Source organism: Hyla sarda, chromosome 1 (assembly GCF_029499605.1).
Source record: "Hyla sarda isolate aHylSar1 chromosome 1, aHylSar1.hap1, whole genome shotgun sequence".
Classification (NCBI taxonomy): Eukaryota; Metazoa; Chordata; class Amphibia; order Anura; family Hylidae; genus Hyla; species Hyla sarda.
The window spans coordinates 240,805,190-240,817,466 of record NC_079189.1 but is presented as its reverse complement, the minus strand read 5'-3'; positions in this window follow the sequence as shown (position 1 = coordinate 240,817,466).

Below are 12,277 nucleotides of genomic sequence, written 5' to 3'. Positions count from 1 at the left end.
CAGCTGTTTGTTGTGCACTTTATACATGACAATACGTTATTACCCTATGTGACGCTCTGCCTTTATTGTTGTCACGATTCGGCTCACAGGTAGTGGATCCTCTGTGTCAGCGAGGGATTGGCGTGGACCGTACTGGTGGACCGGTTCTAAGAGGCTACTGGTGTTCACCAGAGCCCGCCGCAAAGCGGGATGGTCTTGCTGCGGCAGTAGCAACCAGGTCGTATCCACTAGCAACGGCTCAACCTCGCTGACTGCTGAGAAGGCGTGGGACAGAAGGACTAGGCAGAGGCAAGGTCAGACGTAGCAGAAGGTCGGGGCAGGCGGCAAGGGTTCGTAGTCAAGATGGATAGCAAGAGTTCAGGTAACACAGGCTTGGACAACACTAAACGCTTTCACTGGCACAAGGCAACAAGATCCGGCAAGGGAGTGCAGGGGCAGTGAGCAGATATAGTCTGGGAGCAGATGGAAGCCAATTAAGCTAATTGGGCCAGGCACCAATCATTGGTGCACTGGCCCTTTAAGTCTCAGAGAGCTGGCGCGCGCGTGCCCTAGAGAGCGGAGCCGCGCGCGCCAGCACATGACAGCAGGGGCCCGGGACGGGTAAGTGACTTGGGATGCGATTCGCGAGCGGGCGCGTCCCGCTGTGCGAATCGCATCCCCGACGGCCATGTCAGTGCAGCGCTCCCGGTCAGCGGGAGTGACCGGGGCGCTGCAGGGAGAGAGACGCCGTGAGCGCTCCGGGGAGGAGCAGGGACCCGGAGCGCTCGGCGTAACAGTACCCCCCCCCTTAGGTCTCCCCCTTTTTTTGTCCGACAACTGATTAACCTGGGACGAGGACACCGGGAGTGAATGGAGGGTTTCCTCAAAGGCAGGCAGTACAGCAGGAGTGGGAATGGGGAGGGAGGGCAGAGGGTGAAGCTTGGCACGGGGCAGGGTAACACAAGGACGGGGGCCATGAGGAGGCACTGAGGCTTGCCTGACGGGACTGGGAGGGGGGAGAGGCATCTCTTGTGGCAAGCAGAGTCCCAGTTCTTGATCTCCCCGGTGGTCCAGTCAAGGGTGGGAGAATGAAGCTGGAGCCATGGCAGACCGAGGAGGACCTCAGAGGTGCAGTTAGGGAGGACGAAAAATTCAATCCTTTCGTGGTGGGGTCCAATGCACATCAAGAGGGGTTCTGTGCGGTAACGCACGGTGCAATCCAATCTGACTCCGTTGACCGCGGAAATGTAGAGCGGCTTGACGAGACGGGTCACCGGGATGCGGAATTTATTCACAAAAGAATCCAGAATAAAATTCCCAGAGGCACCAGAGTCCAAGCAGGCCACGGCTGAGAGGGAGGAGTTGGCTGAAGGAGAAATCCGCACGGGCACCGTGAGACGTGGAGAAGCAGACTTTGAACCAAGAGACGCCACACCCACGTGAGCTGGGTGCGTGCGTGCGTTTCCCAGACGTGGAGGACGAATAGGGCAATCCACCAAGAAATGCTCGGTACTGGCACAGTACAGACAAAGATTTTCTTCCCTACGGCGATTCCTCTCTTCCTGGGTCAGGCGAGACCGATCCACTTGCATAGCCTCCTCGGCGGGAGGCCCAGGCGTAGATTGCAACGGATACTGTGGGAGAGGTGCCCAGAGATCTAAGTCTTTTTCCTGGCGGAGCTCTTGATGTCTCTCAGAAAAACGCATGTCAATGCGGGTGGCCAAATGGATAAGTTCTTGCAGGTTGGCAGGAATCTCTCGTGCGGCCAGCACATCCTTGATGCGACTGGATAGGCCTTTTTTAAAGGTCGCGCAGAGAGCCTCGTTATTCCATGATAATTCGGAAGCAAGAGTACGAAATTGGATGGCGTACTCGCCCACTGAAGAATTACCCTGGACCAGGTTCAGCAGGGCAGTCTCGGCAGAAGAAGCTCGGGCTGGCTCCTCGAAGACACTACGGACCTCAGCGAAGAAGGACTGGACTGTGGCTGTGGCAGGATCATTGCGGTCCCAGAGCGGTGTGGCCCAAGACAAGGCCTTTCCTGAAAGAAGGCTCACTACGAACGCCACCTTAGACCGTTCTGTAGGAAACAAGTCCGACAACATCTCCATATGCAGGGAACACTGAGACAGAAATCCACGGCAGAGTCTAGAGTCCCCATCAAATTTGTCCGGCAGGGACAAGCGGAGGCTAGGAGCGGCCACTCGCTGCGGAGGAGGTGCAGGAGCTGGCGGAGGAGATGGTTGCTGCTGTAGCAGAGGCAGGAGTTGCTGTAACATGGCGGTCAACTGCGACAGCTGCTGTCCTTGTTGGGCAATCTGCTGCAATTGCTGAGCGACCACCGTGGGAAGGTCAGCGAGACTTGGCAGCGGCACCTCAGCGGGATCCATGGCCGGATCTACTGTCACGATTCGGCTCACAGGTAGTGGATCCTCTGTGTCAGCGAGGGATTGGCGTGGACCGTACTGGTGGACCGGTTCTAAGAGGCTACTGGTGTTCACCAGAGCCCGCCGCAAAGCGGGATGGTCTTGCTGCGGCAGTAGCAACCAGGTTGTATCCACTAGCAACGGCTCAACCTCGCTGACTGCTGAGAAGGCGTGGGACAGAAGGACTAGGCAGAGGCAAGGTCAGACGTAGCAGAAGGTCGGGGCAGGCGGCAAGGGTTCGTAGTCAAGATGGATAGCAAGAGTTCAGGTAACACAGGCTTGGACAACACTAAACGCTTTCACTGGCACAAGGCAACAAGATCCGGCAAGGGAGTGCAGGGGCAGTGAGCAGATATAGTCTGGGAGCAGATGGAAGCCAATTAAGCTAATTGGGCCAGGCACCAATCATTGGTGCACTGGCCCTTTAAGTCTCAGAGAGCTGGCGCGCGCGCACCCTAGAGAGCGGAGCCGCGCGCGCCAGCACATGACAGCAGGGGCCCGGGGACGGGTAAGTGACTTGGGATGCGATTCGCGAGCGGGCGCGTCCCGCTGTGCGAATCGCATCCCCGACGGCCCTGTCAGTGCAGCGCTCCCGGTCAGAGGGAGTGACCGGGGCGCTGCAGGGAGAGAGACGCCGTGAGCGCTCCGGGGAGGAGCAGGGACCCGGAGCGCTCGGCGTAACAATTGTTCTTTTATTACAAGAGTTCAACAATGCAATCTCCTGCTGCAATAAGGAGAACTATCTACAGATCGAACAGCATCCAAACCTCCAAAAAGTGGTACATGAAATAAATGCACAACGATTGCTGCACTGAACAAAGTCTGCCATTTTAAAGAGGGGAAAGTTTTTAAACAAATAAAGCTTACTTTTTTTATTTGCTTCAACCTCCAGATTACCTCCTGAGTATTTACTGAATATCTCTGAATATGCTGCAAGCTAACAATTCAAAGTGAAGTAGAATGACTGATTTTAAATATACTAAGTGGTATACCATAGAAAAATTTAAAGGTAGACTTAAGAGTCTTAAGGATTGTAGAGACTGCAGCAAATAGGAGTGGTGGAGTAGGTTTCTATATTGTTCTCTATTGTATTGTTTCCATATTGTCTGGAGTTAGCCACAGAAAGGGCAAGCAACTTATTGCCAAGATTCTTCTTGGATACTCGTGCAATGCTCTCATTGTGCATTGTACTCGTTTTCATTGTTCCTATGTAATATTGAAAGTCATATTCTTTTCTGTGGGGAAAAACATGTTTAGACTAAAAAAATTAATTATTTCAGAGGCTTAGGATATAAGCTTATGACAAGGACCACAAATCTATAATTTTCTATAATATGACAGTCACCAGATTCCGTTACAGAATGGCGGTAATAAGAGAGCTAAACAAGTGTCTGATGAACTGTCTAGAAAGAAGGAATTTGCATTCTTGTAATGGGTCAACTTCTCTGTTGGCAAAAGGCTGGTAGAAATTGGCTTTACCTGAATGGGAATGGTGCAGCTGTGCTTGGAAAGAAAATTTCCAGAGGGTTGGAGGAATGTAATGCTATGTTCAGACGGCGTAATTCGTGCAATACCATACAATTGCGGATTTCCACTGGAATTGCAGCGACATTGCAGAGGAATTTCAGCGGAATTATGTTTTCTCAAAACACAGAATTCCACTGAAATTCAAAGCCCCATTTACTTCAATGGAATTCTGAGACTGGTCTTAAAATTTTACGGAATGCAGAATTACCACAACGGAATTGCACTGTGTGAATGTAACAGCGGAATCCCATTTAAAGGGGTACTCCAGTGAAAAACAAGTGTTTTAAAATCAACTGCCCATTTTGGCCTTAAGGAGCAGGCCAATTTTATTTTAGCATTATCGTTTTTTCCTCCTACCCTTCTAAAATCCATAACTCTTTTATATTTCCATACACAGACCCATATGGGGCTTGTTTTTTGCGCAACCAATTGTACTTTGTAATGACATCACTCATTTTACCATAAAATGTATGCCGAACACACAACATTTTTATTTGTGTAAGAAATTTAAATGAAAACCACAATTTAGCAAATTTTGGAGGGTTTCATTTTCAGGCTGTACACTTTACAGTAAAAATGGTATGTTTTCTTTATTCTGTGGGTCAACATGATTAAAATGATACCAATCTTTAAATACTTTTCTATTATCGTACTGCTTTTAAAAAATCTCAAACTTTTTTTTTTTTTTTTTACAAAAGGAGTATGTATAAAAAATTTTGACCACCTATAACTTTCTCATTTTTCCATTTACGGGTTGTATGAAGGATAATTTTTTGCGCCATGACCTGTTTTTATTTTAGTATTACTTTTGTGTATATTTGATAATTTTTTATTTTAAAAAAAAATTGTGAATGTGATGTCACCAAAAAGCAGCAATTTTGGACTTTTTAGTTTATGTTTACACTGTTCACTGTACGGGTTCATTAACATTATATTTCGATAGATCGGACATTTAGACATGGGGCGATACAAAATATGTTTAATAATGTAATAATTATATTTTATACTTTTTTAAGTAAACTGGGGAAAAGTGGTGATTTAAATTTTTATTGGGGGAGGGGATTTTACATTTTCACTTTTAATTTTAACTCATTAAGTCCCCATAGAGGACTATCTATAGCAATAATTATATTGCTAATACTGTATAGCACTGATAAGTATTATCGGCGATCTGCTCTTGTCTGCTGGAAGGCAGATCAGAGCAAACGACCCCGGGAGAGCGGCATGTGAGCAGCACTTTTCTGTTCAGGTAGCAATTCATTTACACCCAGGTTACATGAATTATTACAGGCCTACTTATGCTAATGTGAAACACAATCAATCCAGGTGCAAACAACAGGAAATTCCTAACTCAGAAAATAAATTTCATTAATTCAGTGAATTAAATCCACCAGCATTAATTACTTGAAGCATGTTGTTTTCAATGTGCAAGTGGATATGTGAGCTTGTTACTCATTCATTCATTTGCATATCTGTCTCTGGAGAACACAGTTCGTCAACAGTAAAGCGCAGTTTGTACTTAGCAGTGGAAATGTAATTAAATGCCTTCTATTAACTACACTGCTAAGATAACACATCCTAGATCTGAATGAATGAACTAATCATATGAAATACTTTCGTCTTTACATAGTTGAATGTGCTGACAACAAAATCAGACAAAAATTTTCAGTGGAAATCAAATTTATCAACCCATGGAGGTCTGGATATGGAGTCACACTCAAAATCAAAGTGGAAAACCACACTACAGGCTGATCCAACTTTGATGTAATGTCCTTAATACAAGTCAAAATGAGGTTCAGTAGTCTGTGTGGCCTCCACATGCCCGTATGACCTCCCTACAATGCCTGGGCATGTTCCTGAGGAAGTGGTGGATGGTCTCCTGAGGGATGTCCTCCCAGACCTGGACTAAAGCATCCGCCAACTCCTGGACAGTCTGTGGTACAAAGTGGTGTTGGTGGATGGAGCGAGACATGATGTCCCAGATGTGCTGAATCAGAATCAGGTCTGGGGAACGGGCAGGCCAGTCCATAGCATCAATGCCTTCCTCTTGCAGGAACTGGTGACACACTCTAGCCACATGAGGTCTAGCATTGTCTTGCATTACGAGGAACCCAGGGCCAACCACACCCACATATTGTCTCACAAGGAGTCTGAGGATATCATCTCTGTACCTAATGGCAGTCAGGCTTCCTCAGGCATGCACATGGAGGGCTGTGCTGCCCCCCAAAGAAATGCCACCCCACACCATTACTGACCCACCGCCAAACTGGTCATGCTGGAGGATGTTGCAGGCAGCAGAACGTTCTCCACGGTGTCTCCAGACTCTGTCACGTCTGTCACATGTGCTCAGTGTGAACCTACTTTCATCTGTGAAGAGCACAGGGGGCCAGTGGCGAATTTGCAAATCTTGGTGTTCTCTGGCAAATGCCAAATGTCCTTCAAGGTGTTGAGCTGTAAGCATAACCCCGACCTGTGGAAGTCGGGCCCTCATACCACCCTCATGGAGTCTGTTTCTGACCGTTTGAGTGGACACATGTGGTCTGCTGGAGGTCATTTTGCAGGGCACTGGCAGTGCTCCTCCTGCTCCTCCTGGCACAAAGGCGGAGGTAGCGGTCCTGCTGCTGGGTTGTTGCCCTCCTACGGCCTTCTCCATGTCTTCTGATGTACTGCCCTGTCTCCTGATAGCGCCTCCATGTTCTGGACACTACGCTGACAGACACAGAAAACCTTCTTGCCACAGCTGACATTGATGTGCCATCCTGGATGAGCTGCACTACCTGAGACACTTGTGTGGGTTGTAGACTCCATCTCATGCTACCACTAGAGGGAAAGCACCGCCAGCATTCAAAAGTGACAAAAACATCAGCCAGGAAGCATTGGAACTCAGAAGTGGTCTGTGATCACCACCTGCAGAACCACTCCTTTATTGGGGGGTGTCTTGCTAATTGCCCATAATTTCCACCTGTTGTCTGTTCCATTTTCACAACAGCATGTGAAATTGATTGTCAATCAGTGTTGCTTCTTGAGTGGACAGTGTTATTGTGTTAAGTGTTCCCTTTTTTTGAGGAGTGTAGTCTTAATCTAAAAAAACTCTCTTTAGTCTCCATAATTAAGTAAGATTCCCTACCAAAATATGCCCTACCACACATGTCCTGTGTATGTAAGTGTAAGGGGAATGTGTTGTGTGTTTAATCTTCTTTGCCTTGAATATTAATGTATAATGTGCCTTCTCAGGCACTTTATGACTTTGATCTTTATATATTGAAGTGTTTTCCTTGAGATTTATTGGGTATGTGAAGAGATTAATGTTGAATTTAAAGTTGTGTTTTATTAAGTTGCTCCTCACATTTTGGGAGCTTGATTATCATGATACCTTGAACTCACTAAAGATTTCATGAGATTTATTTGGGGACCAATTTGATCAAGTTGTTTGTCCAGTTTGATCAAGATTTGGAGGCTAATTTAGGTTTGGAAGGGCCCCAATTGGCCAGAAAAGTTGCGTATGACACTCTGAGGTCTCTTAGGACTCTATCTATCCTCCTTGGCTATATTGACACACCATAATATTTTGAGTTTTCCTAGCTGTAAATGGCTACATGGTTGTTTTTAATGGTGTTTGAACGTGGCATTAAGCTAATTAATGCCTAGACAGCATTAGATACCTCCTTCACCACCATGTCTATATGTGCCACTGACAGTGCACCTGATCATCCTGGAAAGTGAAGAAGCATTGGCTTTTTATGAAGTTCATCACAGTGTAACCATTCCAATATTCAAAATTACCACAGCAAATTTAAAGGGAACCAATCAGCAGATTTTAGCATATATAATGCTTGGCAATGCGTTATATATGCTAAAATAATTATCCACCAAACAAAAGAATGATAGCATGCACTCATCACATAAACTGTGTCTAAGCGTCCGGAGGTCCGGGGTCACTGGGAAGCATCAAGGAAGATGCCGAAGTGCTCTGAGCGTTCATGTGGTGAGTGCATGCTATCGTTCTTTTGTTTGGTGGCTTGCATTTACTGTAGCTCTATTGCGTGCACCCCACAAGTGTCAATTATCTTGCTGGATCCTTATACTGTCTCACAGATGTATCCTTCATAATAGCTGTATCTATGCCAGGAGTGCTCTCCCCTTTATCTCTCTCTTCATTTCTTGCTAAAATAATTATCCTCACCATCCCCGGGGGACGTTTGTGCCCCAGGGATGGTGAAGATATTGTTGTAAAGTCCCCCTGGCCACCCGGCAAGTAGTCCCCTGGGCGGGGACTTAAACTCCCCAGCTCTGTTTGTTGCGGCCATGGCCCCGTTCCGATGGCTTGAATGATGGCTTACGTCATCACTCTGCTCCCTAAGCAGACGGAGCAGAGTGGTGACGGAAGCAGTCATTCAAGCTGGGCCAAGGCTACAGCAAATGGAGCTGGTGAGTGTAAGTCCCCGCCCAGGGGAAATACTTGCCGGGGAGCCGGGGGGACTTTATAACTTAATATCTTCACTATCCCCCGGGGATGGTGAGAATAATGATTTTAGCATATATAACATGTTGTTGAGCGTTTTATATGCTAAAATCTGCTGATTGGTTCCCTTTAAAGTAGTATTATATTTATCAAAGTGTTTAAAAGACAATGTTTAAGCTTCCTCTTCAAGCCATTTTCAAGCTCTGGGAGGGAGCTGAATGCTACTTTGAATTCACCTTAGACTGGGTTCATAATTAATTTTTTTTATCTTTCACTGGTTTCCATTTTATTTAGTTTTTTTTTATGCTGTTCAAAATAATATAGAAGTCTGTGATATTGTGCCCAGCTTAAAAAAAAAGAAAAAAAGGATACATTGCAATGCATTTATTTATTTTTATTTTTTTAGGAAATTGATGCTGTTGTGTGCCATATAGCAGAATCTGTTCAATGTCTAAGTTTTTATCCTCTTCAAGAGAATATGTATACATTAAACACAAACTACATGCAGTGGGAACCCAGCCTTGTAAGAGTGCTGCATAAAAAAAAAAAAACCACAATGTGTTTTCAGGGTATAGACCCCTTCTTTAGACCTTCAGCTGAGATATAAGGAAGAGATCTATACCCTTTAAAACCTGTTCACCTGTGAATGAATAAATATGCCATTGTGGTTTTATTGTATCTTGGAGACTGTGGTGGATATTTATCAAAAGATTTAGAATGGTTTTTCCCATCTAAATTTGTCGCACAGAATGTCGCAGTCTAAATATGTGCGACTTTTTTGCAACTTTTGCTCTAGAGAAATTTTAGAACATGATGCATTCTAGTCTATTTTAGACGGACAAATGCATTGGTGCTGAATTTATCAAAAGCGACTTTTCAGCGACAAGTCACATCGGCTGAAAGTACGCCGAAATGTCAGACCATGCTGGAGCAGGTTTAAATACAATCTATAGCATAGATCCCAAAGTCTGTGCGCAGAATTTCTCAAGAGGCGTGCGCCTTTTGATAAATTAGGCACACAATAGACCAGCCTAACCCTCTGTAGTTTGGTCTATATTGATGCGGGACATAGACAGCTTTGATAAATCTCCCCCAATGTGTATCAGAGCACAGCTCAATTGGTAAACTTTTTTTGTTTTGTTTAGTTTTTTCTGCTGCTATTGGTTACATTTGGAGTGTGTGGTGTTGTCAAGGATGGACCAATGTGAGGCATTAAAATGTGAGTGACCGCTGCTGCATATCGCTGAGGGCCGGCGCAAGGCATTCACACCAGACAGGATGTTGGTATAATATCTCCTTTCTCAGCATACTCAGTAAGCAGCTGCCCCAAAGGAGTTCTGTTTAATTCAGGAGTACATTTAGTTTTTACATTTGACGGAAGTGGAGGTTTAGTTATGATGTCAAAATCAGCATGTTACATTTTGATTGGTTATTTGAGCTTTATCTCTGTATATATTAGCATATTTAGTATTTTATTTCTTACTTGGCCAAAGTTCATTTATGCGGCTCTCTCGATCTTTGCCCTTCTATACAATCTGTATCTTCCTCAAATGTTTTGTCTTCTAGCGTCTCATCTTGGCGTCATTCCAAGGTTTTCATCTTAGTCCCGAGCAGATAGCAAGATCAGGAACATGACATCAGGAACATGGTGTATAGTTTAAGAGTAGGTAACAAATATATTTTTTTCAGCATTAGAAATGGCATATAAATATCTAAGTATTAATATATATATATATTGATCAGCAGTCAGAATAATTTTAATCAACTGACCCCAGAAAGTCTTTATCCAATACAAAGCAAGCTGAGCAAAACATTGAGCTCAGCTTGCTTTGTATTACTGTACTGTATTACAACTCCCTGCATTACTGCGTCTAGTTGGTGCACTATAGATCCTAGTGGTGTCCCTCCAGAACGAGCCCATAAAAGCAATAACATTACAATATAAAGCAAGCTGAGCAAAGCAGAGAGCCAATGGCTATAGTTTCCTCCTGCTGGATAATCCCTTTAAGATCCAGTGCCAAGGCATTTTTAGAAAGGCCTTGAGAAGGTGTAACAGGGAAGAAAGACAGGAGGGGCATTGTGCAATAGACCCATAATCTGAAGGGAGTAAGAGAGGATTTGGAGAAACATTTTTTTTTTCTAAAAGAAGAATTATACCACATCTGCATTGTGGCTTGAATAAGAAAATTTGTAGCTGTAGATATTGCAGTAGGACAGAACATAGCTTTTTACAATCTGTATTTTAAGTGATTTGGCGGGTCTCTAAACCAATGTATAATGACATTTGAAGACTAGGCTGCAGGCCCATCAGGTTTAACATATGCATTCTGTTATTGCATATAGACATTGATAGTTAAAATATTTGGCTGAAGGGGTGCTACTCTACTCATGCAAAGTAATATTACTCAGTCTTTAACTGTTCTGCATAAAATATATGCTACCAGCCTTTCTGCACTTGGTTAGTGTACAATGGAATGTTCTTTTTCATTACCTTTAATTCACACAGGAATTAACCACATCTTTTATGTGGAAAATGTGGCAATATCTTTGTCAAAAACCATACAGTTTCACTTTAACCTCCTATCGACTAATGAAAGACAGGAAGCCACAGAAAAAAGAAGTGACATATCACTCATTTAAGTACATGACTCATGGTGCTGCTCTGAAGCTTCCATAGAAATCAGCTTGTATAAAAGGCTCAAAAGATAACATGTTGCATGGAGCTTCAACCAGACGGAAGCACGTGTATAAAGTAAATTTATTCAATGGAAGCAACGCGTTTCGATCCTGGACCAGGATCGAAACCCGTTGTTTCCATTGAATAAATCTACTTTATACACGTACTTCAGATTGGTTAAAGCGCCATGCAACAGGTCACCTTTTGAGCCTTCTATACATTCATTCTATCGGACATGGTTTTTCCCGAACAGGGTCGATCCTGTGGCTGCTCATCAGACTTTTCTCTCCACATGCTGCTTTAGGTGTTGTGCTCTCTGTGCAACACCATTTGGTAAGGGCAACAATTTGTACTTTATCTTGCTCTGAATATTTCTGACTGTCTTCACTAGGGGCGCACCCGGGGCCTTTTGCTTTATATATATTTTATAGAAATCAACTTAAGCGTCCGGACAGACCCTTCTCTGTGAGTCAGCCAAGGTTGCTGCACTACACATGGGTGAGGTTTTTTATTTAATTTATCTGAATTTTGTTTTGGGTTTTCTCTTCAGCAGGGTCTTGGTGGGCTATGGAGACAATGTAACTGTATAGGATTAACAGATTATTGATTCTATTGTGTGAACCTCTAATAAAGATCATTTAAATAAAAAAATATGTATGGTAACAATTTGGGAAATTATGAAAACGCATTTTTTCCATGTGCATTAACAATAGAACAAGAATGGGCTGGTATGTTTGGATGAAAGCCACTTTCCTCGAATGATTTAGCTGGAACATTGCAGCAATCTTTTTGGTTACATATTAAGTAGGACTATGAAGTTAATCTGTTAAAGTCACCTTGAAAAAGTGTTAAGTTAGCCTTATTGTGATAATTTAACCCTGTATTTTAAGGGTTTTACCATGAAGATAAATAGGTCTTAACCAATGCATTAAGTGAAATGAAACATATTTTCAAATCCAAGTAATTATCAGAACTAAACCGTTTTTGAAAGGCAGCCACATCAATATAGGCTGGATATTCTCCTATTTTTTGCTTGTTGCCATGGGATACGTCCAAGTACATCATTCACTGCAATACATATGCACAAGGGAGCCTAGCTTAATATTCATTGGCATGATAAGGTAAATATTACCTCATATAATATTATGAACGGCTATAGCTTTCTATATTACAGTCTGTATCACTAAATTCACCTGGCAGGGAGGA